At 41.3% G+C, this 17344-nt stretch overlaps 2 non-coding genes across 2 annotated transcripts; one reads left to right on the top strand and one right to left on the bottom strand.

Moving 5' to 3' along the window:
- The first annotated feature begins 1161 nt into the window (after nt 1-1161).
- On the top strand, nt 1162-1269 carry LOC130978293 (small nucleolar RNA R71). The gene has a single exon (XR_009085945.1). It is a non-coding gene; the product is annotated as a small nucleolar RNA R71 (small nucleolar RNA).
- A 7425-nt stretch (nt 1270-8694) lies between these two features.
- LOC130978814 (small nucleolar RNA R71) lies at nt 8695-8802 on the bottom strand. The gene has a single exon (XR_009086427.1). It is a non-coding gene; the product is annotated as a small nucleolar RNA R71 (small nucleolar RNA).
- Nucleotides 8803-17344: the final 8542 nt, after the last annotated feature.

Below are 17344 nucleotides of genomic sequence, written 5' to 3' on the forward strand. Positions count from 1 at the left end.
CTTCTTGAAGGTCATGGTGCCTATGGTACAAGGTATGGAAAACTTCCCAGGGTCTTGTCTCTTTTGAGGTAATTTCTGCCTAGGCAAGTCATCCAGCTCTTTGGTGAGCAAGGGAGGTTCATCCTCCCAAGTCTCATTTCCAAATAACTTGTCATTTAGCTTCATGATTGCTCCAAGGTATTTAGCAACTTACTCTTCAGTGACATACTCATCCTCTTCAGAGGAAGAATACTCATCAGAGCTCATGAAAGGCAGAAGTAAGTCCAATGGAATCTCTATGGTCTCATTTTGAGCCTCAGATTCCCATGGTTCCTCATTGGGGAACTCATTGGAAGTTGATGCACGTCCATTGAGGTCTTCCTCAGTGGCGTCCACTTCCTCTTTATCCTCTCCAAATTCGGCCATATTGATGGCTTTGCACTCTCCTTTTGGATTTTCTTCTGTGTTGCTTGGGAGAGTACTTGGAGGGAGTTCAGTAACTTTCTTGCTCAGCTGTCCCACTTGTCCTTCCAAATTCCTAATGGAGGACCTTGTTTCATTCATGAAACTTTGAGTGGTTTTAATTAGATCAGAGACCATGGTTGCTAAGTCAGAGGGGTTCTGCTTAGGATTCTCTGTCTGTTGCTGAGATGATGATGGAAAAGGTTTGCCATTGTTAAACCTGTTTCTTCCACCATTATTATTGAAACCTTGTTGAGGTCTCTCTTGATTCTTCCATGAGAGATTTGGGTGATTTCTCCATGAAGAATTATAGGTATTACCATAAGGTTCTCCTAGGTAATTCACCTCTTCCATTGAAGGGTTCTCAGGATCATAAGCTTCTTCCTCAGATGAAGCATCCTTAGTACTGCTTGGTGCATTTTGCATTCCAGACAGACTTTGAGAAATCAAATTGACTTGTTGAGTCAATATTTTATTCTGAGCCAAAATGGCGTTCAGAGTATCAATCTCAAGAACTCCTTTCTTCTGACTAGTCCCATTGTTCACAGGATTCCTTTCAGAAGTGTACATGAATTGGTTATTTGCAACCATTTCAATTAGCTCTTGAGCTTCTGCAGGCGTCTTCTTCAGATGAAGAGATCCTCCAGCAGAGCTATCCAAGGACATCTTGGATAGTTCAGAGAGACCATCATAGAAAATACCTATGATGCTCCATTCAGAAAGCATGTCAGAAGGGCATTTTCTGATTAATTGTTTGTATCTTTCCCAAGCTTCATAGAGGGATTCTCCATCCTTCTGTCTGAAGGTTTGGACTTCCACTCTAAGCTTACTCCATCTTTGTGGTGGAAAGAACTTTGCCAAGAAGGCATTGACTAGCTTTTCCCAAGAGTCCAGGCTTTCTTTAGGTTGAGAGTCCAACCATATTCTAGCTCTGTCTCTTACAGCAAAAGGGAATAGCATCAGTCTATAGACCTCAGGGTCTACCCCATTAGTCTTGACTGTGTCACAGATTTGCAAGAATTCAGCTAAGAACTGATGAGGATCTTCCATTGGAAGTCCATGGAACTTGCAATTCTGTTGCATTAGAGAAACTAATTGAGGCTTAAGCTCAAAGTTGTTTGCTCCAATGGCAGGGATAGAGATGCTTCTCCCATAGAAATCAGGAGTAGGTGCAGTAAAGTCACCCAGCACCTTCCTTGCATTGTTTGCATTGTTGTTGTTTTCGGCTGCCATGTCTTCTTCTTCTTTGAAGAATTCGGTCAGGTCCTCTAAAGAGAGTTGTGCTTTAGCTTCTCTTAGCTTTCTCTTCAAGGTCCTTTCGGGTTCAGGGTCAGCTTCAACAAGAATGCCTTTGTCTTTGTTCCTGCTCATATGAAAGAGAAGAGAACAAGAAAATATGGAATCCTCTATGTCACAGTATAGAGATTCCTTAAGGTGTCAGAGGAAAAGAAAAGTAGAAGACAGAAATAGAAAATTCGAACTTATCAAAGAAGATGGAGTTCGAATTTTGCATTAAGGAGTAGAGTTAGTTCAGAAATAGAAGGATGTGAGAAGAAGGAAAGTAATTTTCGAAAATTAAGTAAAAGATTTTGAAAACATTTTTGAAAAACACTAATTGGTTTTCGAAAATAAAAGTGGAAAAGAAATCAAGTGATTTTTGAAAAAGATTTTGAAATTAGAAGTCAAAAAGATATGATTGAAAACTTATTTTGAAAAAGATGTGATTGAAAAATTATGGTTTTAAAAAAGATATGATTGAAAAGATATGATTTGAAAACAATTTTAAAAGATATGATTTGAAAACAATTTTAAAAGATTTGATTTTAAAAATTAATGACTTGCCTAACAAGAAAAGATATGATTCAAACATAAAACCTTCCTCAACAGAAAAGGCAAAAAATGTTCAATCAAATCATTAATTGTTAGTAAGTATCTTTGAAAAAGGAAAGAAATTGATTTTGAAAACATTTGATTGAAAAGATATGATTTGAAAAAGATTTGATTTTGAAAAACTTTGAAAACTTGAAAAAAATTGATTTGAAAAACAAAATCTTCCCCCTTGTGCCATCCTGGCGTTAAACGCCCAGAATGGTATCCATTCTGGCGTTTAACGCCCAAACTACTACCCTTTTGGGCGTTAAACGCCCAACCAGGCACCCTGGCTGGCGTTTAAACGCCAGTCTGTCTTCTTCACTGGGTATTTTTGAATGCCCAGCTTTTTCTGTATGATTCCTCTGCTGTATGTTCTGAATCTTCAATTCTCTGTATTATTGACTCGAGAAGACACAAATTAAAAATATTTTTGGATTTTTAATAATCAGGAATAATCAAAATGCAAATAAAATCAGATAACAATGCATGCAAGACACCAAACTTAGCAGTTTGTATACTACTGACACTAACAAAATGAGAATGCATATGAGAAACAACAAAACACTCAAGTCAATAGAATTCAAAGATCAAAACAAGAAAATCATCAAGAACAACTTGAAGATTAATTAAGACACATGCATAAAAACGAAAATGCAAGAAGAACAGAAACATGCAATTGACACCAAACTTAAAATGAGACACTAGGTTCAAACATAAAATATTTTTGGTTTTTATGATTTTGTAATTTTTTTTTTGTGTTTTTCGAAAATTAAGTGAAAAGGAAAATAAAGGTATCAAAATTCTTAATGAGAATTCCAGGAATCATGCAATGTTAGTCTAAAGCTTTAGTCTAAAGGAATTAGACATGGCCGGCCAAGCTTCAGCAGGACATTGCATTCAAAAGCTAAATTGATGAGAATCAATCAGCCTTGGTGATGATAAGAACATCACCTTGAAACACTAGAATTCATTCTTAAGAACTCTGAAGAAAAATACCTAATCTAAGCAACAAGATGAACCGTCAGTTGTCCATACACAAGAACAATCCCCGGCAACGGCGCCAAAAACTTGGTGCACGAAATTGTGATCAATACAACTTCGCACAACTAACCAGCAAGTGCACTGGGTCGTCCAAGTAATACCTTACGTGAGTAAGGGTCGATCCCACGGAGATTGGTGGTATGAAGCAAGCTATGGTCATCTTGTAAATCTCAGTCAGGCAGACTCAAATGTATAATGGTGATGAACGAAAATAACATAAAGATAAAGATAGAGATACTTATGTATATCATTGGTGAGAGCTTCAGACAAGCGTATGAAGATGCCTTCCCTTCCGTCTCTCTGCTTTCCTACTGCCTTCATCCAATCCTTCTTACTCCTTTCCATGGCAAGCTCGTGTAGGGTTTCACCATTGTCAATGGCTACCTCCCATCCTCGCAGTGAAAGCTAATGCTAACGTACTCTATCACAGTACGGCCAATCACCGGTTTGGTTCCCGCTCCTACTGGAATAGAATCCCTCTTTTGCGTCTGTCACTAACGCCCAGCAGGTTAAAGTTTGAAGCACGTCACAGTCATTCAATCATTGAATCCTACTCAGAATACCACAGACAAGGTTTAGACCTTCCGGATTCTCTTGAATGCCGCCATCAAGTCCTGCCTATACCACGAAGATTCCGATTAAAGAATCCAAGAGATATTCACTAGAGCCTTGGTTGCTTGTAGAACAAAAGTGGTTGTCAGTCACCTTGTTCATGAGTGAGAATGATGATGAGTGTCACGGATCATCACATTCATCAAGTTGAAGAACAAGTGATATCTTAGAACAAGAACAAGCGGAATTGAATGGAGAGACAATAGTAATTGCATTAATACTCGAGGTACAGCAGAGCTCCACACCTTAATCTATGGTGTGTAGAAACTCCACCGTTGAAAATACATAAGCATAAGGTCTAGGCATGGCCGAATGGCCAGCCTCCCAATGATCTAAGATAGCATAAAACTCAAAGATAGCTACCAAGATCTCCCTAATACAATAGTAAAAGGTCCTACTTATAGAAAACTAGTACATAGATGAGTAAATGACATAAAAATCCACTTCCGGGCCCACTTGGTGTGTGCTTGGGCTGAGCAATGAAGCTTTTTCGTGTAGAGACTCTCCTTGGAGTTAAACGCCAGCTTTAGTGCCAGTTTGGGCGTTTAACTCCCAATTAGGTGCCAGTTCCGGCGTTTAACGCTGGAATTTCTTGAGGTGACTTTGAACGCCGGTTTGGGCCATCAAATCTTGGGCAAAGTATGGACTATTATATATTGCTGGAAAGCCCAGGATGTCTACTTTCCAACGCCGTTAAGAGCGCGCTAATTGGGCTTCTGTAGCTCCAGAAAATTTACTTCGAGTGCAGGGAGGTCAGAATCCAACAGCATCTGCAGTCCTTTTGAGTCTCTGGATCAGATTTTTGCTCAGGTCCCTCAATTTCAGCTAAAAAATACCTGAAATCACAGAAAAACACACAAACTCATAGTAAAGTCCAGAAAAGTGAATTTTAACTAAAAACTAATAAAAATATAATAAAAACTAACTAAAAGATACTAAAAACATACTAAAAACAATGCCAAAAAGCGTACAAATTATCCGCTCATCAAACACCTTGCAGTCCATCAATTTTCTTGGCCATCATTTCTATTTGTTGCTGAAGCTGTTGATGCATCTGTTTGTTTTGTGCCAAGAGAACGTCAACACCTTCAAGCTCCAGCACATCCCTTCTCTGGACTGGTTGGCGTTGTCTTTGATGAGCAAAGAAATATTGATTGTTTGCCACCATCTCTATGAGGTTTTGGGCTTCCTCTGCTGTCTTCATTAGCTGCAATGAGCCTCCTGCTGAATGATCTAATGCTTCCTGAGCTTTCTGGGTCAACCCTTCATAGAAGTTTTGGAGTCTATCCCACTCACTAAACATTTCTGGGGGACATTTCCTGATTAAGGCCTTGTATCTCTCCCAGGCATCATACAGCGACTCTCCATCCATTTGAATGAATGTTTGCACCTCTGTTTTCAGCTTGATAATCCTTTGGGGAGGATAGAACTTGGCTAGGAATTTGCTCACTAAGTCTTCCCAATTATTGATGCTTTCTTTGGGAAATGTCTCTAGCCATTGAGTGGCCTTATCCTTCAGAGAGAATGGAAACAGCAGTAGCTTGTAGATGTCTGGATGCACACCACTTGTTTTGACAGTTTCACAAATCCTGAGGAAGATGGATAAGTGTTGGTTTGGATCTTCAAGTGGACTTCCTCCATAGGAGCAATTGTTCTGCACCAGAGTGATAAGTTGAGGCTTCAACTCAAAATTATTTGCATGAACATTGGGAGGAGTATGCTACTCCCGCAGTTTCTTGCATTGGGGATAGTGTAAGAGGCCAACACCCTTCTTGCAGGCTGGGTATTGTTGCTCACTCCCTCTTCACGCACCTCAGCCTCCATGACTTGCAAGAATCACAAACAAACCAAATGAAACATGGACATTCTAATGCTAGAATGTGGTTAGAGGGTTAGGTGACACAATGTGTCAAACAGTTAATGTGCTTAGTTAGAAAGAAAAAAAATGCTTAATCTAGACCTCCACTTCACTTAATCATTGTCAATCTATTTCAATCCCCGGCAACGACGCCAAAAACTTGATGTGTGGAAAACGATCCAACACAAAACTCACCGGCAAGTGTACCAGGTCGCATCAAGTAATAATAACTCACATGAGTGAGGTCGATCCCACAGGGATTGAAGGATTGAGAAATTTTAGTTTAGTGGTTGATTTAGTCAAGCGAATCAAGCTTTGGTTGAGGGATTTGTGTTTAGCAGGAAGTAAATGACAGTAAATGTAAAGGGGAAAGGGATAAGTGCAGTAAATTAAAGAACAGGAAAGTAAATGTTGCAGAATCTTAAAGAACAGGAAAGTAAATGACTGAAACTTAAAGTGTAAGAAATGTAAATTGAAGTAATTTAAATGGCAAGAAATGTAAATTGCTTGAATGTATAAGGGATTTGAGGACTGGGATTGCAGAATCTAAACAAAGAGAAAGTAAATTGCAACAATTAAGAGAGCAAAAATTGAATTGGAAGCAATGAGGATTCAAACAGAAATTGAAATTAAAATGCAGCAAGGTTCACAGAAGAACCAAAAGTAAAATGGGGTCTCAGGTCTCAAGAGACTAGGTAGCAGAGCCTAGATCTCTATTTGCCTTCCCAGATCCAAGTTCACAAAGCAATTGACAAGAAATTGAAGAAGAAGCAGTAAAGGAAATTGAAATTGATTGTAATTATGCAGAAAGTGATTAGAGAGATTGTGAATGGAGATTGAGACAGAATTTCCTCAACTCTTCACATCCAAAACTCAAAACAAGAAGAATAGAATTGCTCAGGCAAGAATGAGGAAGAAGAGAGATCAATTCTCCTCCCCAATTCTCTGAAATCTCAGTGGAGTCACCAAGAGAGGTTGCAGATTTCAAAATCAAGTAAAAGGTAAAAGTTCCCAAAATGAGAACCAAGGTAAAAGTGGAAGTAAAAAATGAAAAGTTCAAAAGTGAAAGTAAAGGTCAAATAAAAGTGAAAAGTAAAAGTCCTAATTACATCAAACTAGCTTCTATTTATACACTTTCTATTCTTGGATTTTTGGATTTGGATGGGCTTTTGATTTGGTGAAGAAATGAATTAAAATAGGGATTTAATTTGAATTTTCGGCCCATGAGAAGTTGCTCCCAGGAGGCTGCCCTGCCCTTGTGGAGGGCAGGGCAGGATTTGGTGCATGTTGGTGCGGCTTTGTGCATGCTTGGTGCTGCCAGGATCGAGCCTTGATGCGCAGAATGCTGCCCTGCCCTCGCGGAGGGCAGGGCAGAAAAATTTGGTGCTGCCAGGATTGAGTTTGGTGCGCGCCGGTGCTGCCAGGATTGTGTGTGGTGCGCCAGATTCACTTTTTGGTGCGCCAGATTTGTGCACCATCCAAATGCTGCCCTGCCCTCGCGGAGGGCAGGGCAGTGTTTCCAAAATGCATTCCCGTGTTCGAACCTGGGCGGGCACACACGCTACATCATTTTCCTTGGTTTCTTGGCACGGTAATGGGCCTTAGTTCCTTGCTTCCTCATGGTCCCGTGTTCAACTCTTGTGGCAAGCATTTGGAGACATTTTCCTTTGATTTTCTTCCTTGGTGAGCCCGATACTGCCCTTGTGAAGGGCAGGGCAACATGTTCTTCTTCTTGATTCCAAGGCACAAATTTGTGCTCTGCCCTTGTAGTGGGCAGGGCAGAGCTGCCTTCTTTGCCTTGTTCCCTTATGTTGCCCTCCTAGAGGGCAGTGTGCCCTTGTGGAGGGCAATGCTTGCCTCCCCCATTGCATGTGGCACACTTTTCCTTCCTTTGACCACACTTTCTTCTCCTTTGGTCACGCTTTCTTAAGCCACACTTTTCTCTTTTATTCTTTTCTTCACCTACAATAAACCAAAACAACCACTCCAAGTATCACTAAATTCATAAGGCTTATAAATCAATTAAAATTCAATTAAAATTAGCTTAAACCTTATGATTTAACATTAATTTCATGGTGGTTATTTGATTTAAAGAAGTTATGCATTTTCACTCCAAATCACTTACTTAGGATGCAAGAAAGTGCATAAATGCTAACAAAACAAGTGAAATTAGCTTGAAAAATGGGTATATGATGACTTGTCATCATCGAACTCTATTTGACTAAGTTCGAATTCTTCTACCTGTTCCTTCTAATTTTCTTTTCCTCTGACACCTCAAGGAATCTCTATACTGTGACATAGAGGATTCCATATTTTCTTGTTCTCTTCTCTTTCATATGAATAGGAGCAAAGACAAAGGCATTCTTGTTGAAGCTGACCCTGAACCTGAAAGGACCTTGAAGCGAAAGCTAAGAGAAGCTAAGGCACAACTCTCTGTAGAGGACCTAACAGAAATCTTCAAAGAAGAAGAACCCATGGCAGCCGAAAACAACAACAATGCAAGGAAGGTGCTGGGTGACTTTACTACACCTACTCCCGACTTCTATGGGAGAAGCATCTCTATCCCTGCCATTGGAGCAAACAACTTTGAGCTTAACCCTCAATTAGTTTCTCTAATGCAACAGAATTGCAAGTTCCATGGACTTCCATTGGAAGATCTTCATCAGTTTTTAGCTGAATTCTTGCAAATCTGTGACACTGTCAAGACTAATGGGGTAGACCCTGAGGTCTACAGACTTATGCTATTCCCTTTTGCTGTAAGAGATAGAGCTAGGATATGGTTGGACTCACAACCTAAAGAAAGCCTGGACTCATGGGAAAAGCTAGTCAATGCCTTCCTGGCAAGGTTCTTTCCACCTCAAAAATTAAGTAAGCTTAGAGTGGAAGTCCAAACCTTCAGACAGAAGGATGGAGAATTCCTCTATGAAGCTTGGGAAAGATACAAACAATTGATCAGAAAATGTCCTTCTGACATGCTTTCTGAATGGAGCATCATAGGTATTTTCTATGATGGTCTCTCTGAACTATCCAAGATGTCTTTGGATAAGCTCTGCTGGAGGATCTCTTCATCTGAAGAAGACGCCTACAGAAGCTCAAGAGCTAATTGAAATGGTTGCAAATAACCAATTCATGTACACTTCTGAAAGGAATCCTGTGAACAATGGGACAAGTCAGAAGAAAGGAGTTCTTGAGATTGATACTCTGAATGCCATTCTGGCTCAGAATAAAATATTGACTCAACAAGTCAATCTGATTTCTCAAAGTCTGTCTGGAATGCAAAATGCACCAAGCAGTACTAAGGATGCTTCATCTGAAGAAGAAGCCTATGATCCTGAGAACCCTTCAATGGAAGAGGTGAATTACCTAGGAGAACCCTATGGAAACACCTATAATTCTTCATGAAGAAATCACCCAAATTTCTCATGGAAGAATCAAGAGAGACCTCAACAAGGTTTCAACAACAATAATGGTGGAAGAAACAGGTTTAGCAATGGCAAGCCTTTTCCATCATCTTCTCAGCAACAGATAGAGAATTCTAAGCAGAACCCCTCTGACTTAGCAACCATGGTCTCTGATCTAATCAAAACCACTCAAAGTTTCATGACTGAAACAAGGTCCTCCATTAGGAATTTGGAGGCACAAGTGGGACAGCTGAGCAAGAAAGTTACTGAACTCCCTCCAAGTACTCTTCCAAGCAACACAGAAGAAAATCCAAAAGGAGAGTGCAAGGCCATCAACATGGCCGAATTTGGAGAGGAAGGAGAGGAAGTGAACGCCACTGAGGAAGACCTCAGTGGGCGTGCACTGACCTCCACTGAGTTCCCCAATGAGGAACCATGGGAATCTGAGGCTCAAAATGAGACCATAGAGATTCTATTGGACTTACTTCTGCCCTTCATGAGCTCTGATGAGTATTCTTCCTCTGAAGAGAATGAGTATGTCACTGAAGAGCAAGTTGCTAAATACCTTGGAGCAATCATGAAGCTAAATGACAAGTTATTCGGAAATGAGACTTGGGAGAATGAACCTCCTTTGCTCACCAAAGAACTGGATGACTTGTCTAGGCAGAAATTACCTCAAAAGAGACAAGATCCTGGGAAGTTTTCAATACCTTGTACCATAGGCACCATGACCTTCAAGAAGGCTCTGTGTGACTTAGGATCAAGTGTAAACCTCATGCCTCTCTCTGTAATGGAGAAGCTAGGGATCTTTGAGGTGCAAGCTGCAAGAATCTCATTAGAGATGGCAGACAACTCAAGAAAACAAGCTCATGGACTTGTAGAGGATGTTTTGGTGAAGATTGAAGACCATTACATCCCTGCTAATTTCATAGTCCTAGAGACTGGGAAGTGCATGGATGAAACCATCATCCTTGGCAGACCCTTCCTAGCCACAGCAAAGGCTGTAATTGATGTTGATGGAGGTGAACTAATCATTCAAGTGAATGAAGAATCTTTTGTGTTTAAGGCTCAAGGATGTCCCTCTGTCACCATGGAGAGGAAGCATGAAGAGCTTCTCTCAAATCAGAGTCAAACAGAGCCCCCACAGTCAAACTCTAAGTTTGGTGTTGGGAGGCCACAACCAAACTCTAAGTTTGGTGTTGAACCCCCACATTCAAACTCTAAGTTTGGTGTTGGGAGGTTCCAACATTGCTCTGAGAAAATGTGATGCTCCATGAGAGCCCTCTGTCAAGCTACTGACATTAAAGAAGCGCTTGTTAGGAGGCAACCCAATATTATATTTTATCTATTTTCTTTTGTTATTTTATGTTTTTTGTAGGTTGATGATCATGAGAAGTCACAAAATCAATTGAAAAAGCAAAAACAGAATGAAAAACAGGAAGAAAAACAGCACACCCTGGAGGAAGAACTTACTGGCGTTTAAACGCCAGTAAGGCTAGCAGGTGGGCGTTTAACGCCCAGTCTGGCACCATTCTGGGCGTTTAACGCCAGAAAGGGGCACCAGACTGGCGTTAAACGCCAGAAAAGGGCAAGAACCTGGTGTTAAACGCCAGAAATGGGCACCAGCCCGGCGTTTAACGCCAGAATTGGCTCAAAACGTGTTTTTGCATGCCATTTGGTGCAGGGATGACTTTTCCTTGACTCCTCAGGATCTGTGGACCCCACAGGATCCCCACCTACCCCACCACTCTCTCTCTTCTTCACCCATTCACCAATCACCTCAACACCTCTTCCCCAAAAACCCTTCACCTATCAAATCCCATCTTTCTCTTCACCACTCACATCCATCCTTCATAAAACCCCACCTACCTCACCCTTCAAATTCAAACCACTCTCCCTCCCAAACCCACCCATACATGACCGAACCATGAGCCCCCCTCTCCTATATAAACCCTTCTTCACCCCTTCATTTTCACACAACCTAAACACTACTTCTCCCCCTCTTTGGCCGAACACAAAGCCATTCCCTTCTTCCTCATTTCTTCTTCTTCTACTCTCTTCTTTCTTCTTTTGCTCGAGGATGAGCAAACCTTTTAAGTTTGGTGTGGTAAAAGCATTGCTTTTTGTTTTTCCATAACCATTTATGGCATCCAAGGCCGGAGAAACCTCTAGAAAGAGGAAAGGGAAGGCAAAAGCTTCCACCTCCGAGTCATGGAAGATGAAGAAATTCATCTCAAGGGTGCATCAAGACCACTTCTATGAAGTTGTGGCCTTGAAGAAAGTGATCCCCGAGGTCCCTTTTTCACTCAAAAAGAGTGAATATCCGGAGATCCGACATGAGATCCGAAGAAGAGGTTGGGAAGTTCTTACCAACCCCATTCAACAAGTCAGAATCTTAATGGTTCAAGAGTTCTATGCCAATGCATGGATCACCAAGAACCATGATCAAAGTGTGAACCCGGATCCAAAGAATTGGCTTACTATGGTTCGGGGGAAATACTTGGATTTTAGTCCGAAAAACGTAAGGTTGACATTCAACTTGCCCATGATGCAAGGAGATGAACATCCTTACACAAGAAGGGTCAACTTTGATCAAAGGTTGGACCAAGTCCTCACTGACATTTGTGAAGAGGGCGCCCAATGGAAGAGAGATTCAAGAGGGAAGCCGGTTCAATTGAGAAGGCATGACCTCAAGCCCGTGGCTAGAGGATGGTTGGAGTTTATCCAACGCTCAATCATTCCCACTAGCAACCGGTCCGAAGTTACTCTAGACCGAGCCATCATGATCCATAGCATCATGATTGGAGAAGAAGTGGAAGTTCATGAGGTTATAGCCCAAGAACTTTATAAGGTGGCGGACAAGTCCTCTACCTTGGCAAGGTTAGCATTTCCTCACCTCATTTGTCACCTCTGTTATTCAGTTGGAGTTGACATAGAAGGAGACATCCTCATTGATGAGGATAAGCCCATCACTAAGAAAAGGATAGAGCAAACAAGAGACCCCTCTCATCATGAGATCCCTGAGATGCCTCAAGGGATGCACTTTCCTCCACAAGACTATTGGGAGCAACTGAACACCTCCCTAGGAGAATTGAGTTCCAACATGGGACAACTAAGGGTGGAGCACCAAGAACATTCCATCCTCCTCCATGAAATTAAAGAAGATCAAAGAATCATGAGAGAGGAGCAACAAAGACAAGGAATAGACATTGAGGAGCTCAAGCACTCCATAAGACCTTCAAGAGGAAGAACAAGCCGCCATCACTGAGGTGGACCCGTTCTTTAATCTCCTTGTTCCTTATTTTCCTGTTTTTCGAAATTTTCATGCTTATGTTTGTCTATGTTTGTGTCTTATGATCATTAGTGTCTATGCCTTAAAGTTATGAATATCCTATGAATCCATCACCTCTCTTAAATGAAAAATGTTCTTAATTGAAAAAGATAAGAATTGCATGAATTTTGAATTTTATAACAGTTTAATTATTTTGATGTGGTGGCAACACTTTTGTTTTCTGAATGTATGCTTAAACAGTGCATATGTCTTTTGAATTTGTGGTTCATGAATGTTGGCTCTTGAAAGAATGATGAAAAAGGAGACATGTTACTGAGGATCTGAAAAATCATAAAAATGATTCTTGAAGCAAGAAAAAGCAGTGAATACAAAAAAAAAGAGACGAAAAAAAAACGAAAGAAAAAGAAAAAGAAAGAAACAGAAAGAAATAAAATTGTGATCCAAGGCAAAAAGAGTGTGCTTAAGAACCCTGGACACCTCTAGTTGGGGACTCTAGCAAAGCTGAGTCACAATCTGAAAAGGTTCACCCAATTATGTGTCTGTGGCATGTATGTATCCGGTGGTAATACTGGAAGACAGAGTGCTTTGGGCCACGGCCAAGACTCATAAAGTAGCTGTATTCAAGAATCATCATACTTAACTAGGAGAATCAATGACACTATCTGGATTCTGAGTTCCTAAAGAAGCCAATCATTCTGAATTTCAAAGGATAGAGTGAGATCCCAAAACTATTCAGAGGCAAAAAGCTAAAAGCCCCGCTCATCTAATTAATACTGATCTTCATAGATGTTTTTGGAATTCATTGCATATTCTCTTCTTTTTATCTTATTTGATTTTTAGTTGCTTGAGGACAAGCAACAATTTAAGTTTGGTGTTGTGATGAGCGGATAATTTGTACGCTTTTTGGCATTGTTTTTAGTATGTTTTTAGTAGTTTTAGTTGAGTTCTTAGTATATTTTTATTAGTTTTTAGTTAAAATTCACTTTTCTGGATTTTACTATGAGTTTGTGTGTTTTTCTATGATTTCAGGTATTTTCTGGCTGAAAATGAGGGACCTGAGCAAAAATCTGATTCAGAGACTGAAAAGGACTGCAGATGTTGTTGGATTCTGACCTCCCTGCACTCGAAGTAAATTTTCTGGAGCTACTGAAGCCTACTTGGCGCGTTTTCAACGGCGTTGGAAAGTAGACATCCTGGGCTTTCCAGCAATATATGATAGTCCATACTTTGCCCAAGATTTGATGGCTCAAACCGGCGTTCAAAGTCACCCTCAGAATTCCCAGCGTTAAACGCCGGAACTGGCACCAAAATGGGAGTTAAACGCCCAAACTGGCACAAAAGCTGGCGTTTAACTCCAAGAAGAGTCTCTACACGAAAAATGCTTCATTTCTCAGCCCAAGCACACACCAAGTGGGCCCGGAAGTGGATTTTTATGTCATTTACTCATCTTTGTAATCCTTAGGCTACTAGTTTCCTATAAGTAGGACCTTTTACTATTGTATTTTCATCTTCTGATCTTTGGAACCTTTTTCTTTAGATCTTTTGATCACTTTTAGATCTCTAGATCATCTTTGGACATCTAGTTCTTAGATCATTTGGGGGGGCTGGCCATTCGGCCATGCCTAGACCTTGTTCTTATGTATTTTCAACGGTGGAGTTTCTACACACCATAGATTAAGGTGTGGAGCTCTGCTGTACCTCGAGTATTAATGCAATTACTATTGTTCTTCTATTCAATTCAGCTTGTTCTTATTCCAAGATATTCATTCGCACTCAAGAACTTGATGAATGTGATGATTTTGTGACACTCATCATCATTCTCACTTATGAACAAGTGACTGACAACCACTCTGTTCTACAAGCAACAAGGCTCTAATGTTTATCTCTTGGATTCCTGATACACGATGCATGGTTGATCGCCTGACAACCGAGTGCTCGCCTGACAAACGAGCCAGCCATTCCGTGAGATCAGAGTCTTCGTGGTATAGGCAAGAACTGATGGCGGCATTCAAGAGAATCCGGAAGGTCTAACCTTGTCTGTGGTATTCTGAGTAGGATTCAATGATTGAATGACTGTGACATGCTTCAAACTCTTGAAGGCAGGGCGTTAGTGACAGACGCAAAAGAATCAATGGATTCTATTCTGGCCTGATCGAGAACCGACAGATGGATAGCCGTGCCGTGACAGGGTGCGTTGAACATTTCCACTGAGAGGATGGGAAGTAGCCACTGACAACGGTGAAACCCTTGCATAAGCTTGCCATGGAAAGGAGTAAGAAGGATTGGATGAAGACAGTAGGAAAGCAGAGAGACGGAAGGGACAGCATCTTCATACGCTTATCTGAAGCTCTCACCAATGATATACATAAGTATCTCTATCTTTATCTTTATGTTTCATTCATCATCTATACCCATTTGAGTCTGCCTGACTAAGATTTACAAGGTGACCATAGCTTGCTTCATACCAACAATCTCCGTGGGATCGACCCTTACTCGCGTAAGGTTTATTACTTGGACGACCCAGTGCACTTGCTGGTTAGTTGTGCAAAGTTGTGTTTATGCCATGGTATTGAGCACCAAGTTCTTGGGGCCATTACTAGGGATTATTTGAGTTGTGAAAAGTAGTTATCACAATTTCGCACACCACTTGCCAAGGTAGAGGACTTGTCCGCCACCTTATAAAGTTCTTGGGCTATAACCTCATGAACTTCTACTTCTTCTCCAATCATGATACTATGAATCATGATGGCACGGTCTAGAGTAACTTCGGACCGGTTGCTAGTGGGAATGATTGAGCGTTGGATAAACTCCAACCATCCCCTAGCTACGGGCTTGAGGTCATGCCTTCTCAGTTGAACCAGCTTCCGTCTTGAATCTCTCTTCCATTCGGCGCCCTTTTCACAGATGTCTATGAGAACTTGGTCCAACCTTTGATCAAAGTTGACCCTTCTAGTGTAAGGGTGTTCATCTCCTTGCATCATGGGCAAGTTGAATGCCAACCTTACCTTTTCCAGACTAAAATCTAAGTATTTCCCCCGAACCATTATAAGCCAATTCTTTGGGTCTGGGTTCACACTTTGATTATGGTTCTTGGTGATCCATGCATTGGCATAGAACTCTTGAACTATCAAGATTTCGACTTGTTGAATAGGGTTGGTAAGAACTTCCCAACCTCTTCTTCGGATCTCATGTCGAATCTCCGGATATTCACTCTTTTTGAGTTTGAAAGGGACCTCAGGGGTCACCTTCTTCAAGGCCACAACTTCATAGAAGTGGTCTTGATGCACCCTTGAGATGAATCTCTCCATCTCCCATGACTCGGAGGTGAAAGCTTTTGCCTTCCCTTTCCTATTTCTAGAGATTTCTCCGGCCTTGGATGCCATAAATGGTTATGAAAAAACAAAAGCAATGCTTTTACCACACCAAACTTAAAAGGTTTGCTCGTCCTTGAGCAAAAGAAGAAAGAAGAGAGTAGAAGAAGAAAAAATAGAGGAGATGGAGATGGCTTTGTGGGTCGGCCAAAGGGGGAGAAGTAGTGTTTAGGTTGTGTGAAAATAAAGGAGTGAAGATGGGTTTATATAGGGGTGGAGGGAGGGATAATGTTCGGTTATGGGAGGGTGGGTTTGGGAGGGAAAGTGGTTTAAATTTGAATGGTGAGGTAGGTGGGGTTTTATGAAGGATGGATGTGAGTGGTGAAGAGAAAGATGGGATTTGATAGGTGAAGGGTTTTTGGGGAAGAGGTGTTGAGGTGATTGGTGAATAGGTGAAGAAGAGAGAGAGTGGTGTGGTAGGTGGGGATCCTGTGGGGTCCACAGATCCTGAGGTGTCAAGGAAAATTCATCCCTGCACCAAGTGGCGAGCAAAATTGCTCTTTGTGCCAATTCTGGCGTTAAACACCGGGCTGGTGCCCATTTCTGGCATTTAACGCCAGCTTCTTGCCCTTTTCTGGCGTTTAACGCCAGTCTGGTGCCCCTTTCTGGCGTTAAACGCCCAGAATGGTGCCAGACTGGGCGTTAAATGCCCATTTGCTAGCTTCACTGGCGTTTAAACGCCAGGCAAGTTCTCCTCCAGGGTGTGCTATTTTTCTTTCTGTTTTTCATTCTATTTTTGCTTTTTCAACTGATTTTGTGACTTCTCATGATCATCAACCTACAGAAAACATAAAATAACAAAGGAAAATAGATAAAATATAACATTGGGTTGCCTCCCAACAAGCGCTTCTTTAATGTCAGTAGCTTGACAGAGGGCTCTCATGGAGCCTCACAGATACTCAGAGCAATGTTGGAACCTCCCAACACCAAACTTAGAGTTTGAATGTGGGGGTTCAACACCAAACTTAGAATTTCGTTGTGGCCTCCCAACACCAAACTTAGAGTTTGACTTTGGGGGCTCTGTTTGACTCTGTTTTGAGAGAAGCTCTTCATGCTTCCTCTCCATGGTGACAGAGGGATATCCTTGAGCCTTAAACACAAAGGATTCTTCATTCACTTAAATGATCAATTCTCCTCTGTCCACATCAATCACAGCCTTTGCTGTGGCTAGGAAGGGTCTGCCAAGGATGATGGATTCATCCATGCACTTCCTAGTCTCTAGGACTATGAAATCAGCAGGGATGTAATGGTCTTCAATTTTTACCAGAACATCCTCTACAAGTCCATAAGCTTGTTTTCTTGAATTGTCTGCCATCTCTAGTGAGATTCTTGCAGCTTGTACGTCAAAGATCCCTAGCTTCTCCATTACAGAGAGAGGCATGAGGTTTATGCTTGACCCTAGGTCACACAGAGCCTTCTTGAAGGTCATGGTGCCTATGGTACAAGGTATTGAAAA

Source organism: Arachis stenosperma, chromosome 4 (genome assembly GCF_014773155.1).
Source record: "Arachis stenosperma cultivar V10309 chromosome 4, arast.V10309.gnm1.PFL2, whole genome shotgun sequence".
Lineage (NCBI taxonomy): Eukaryota > Viridiplantae > Streptophyta > Magnoliopsida > Fabales > Fabaceae > Arachis > Arachis stenosperma.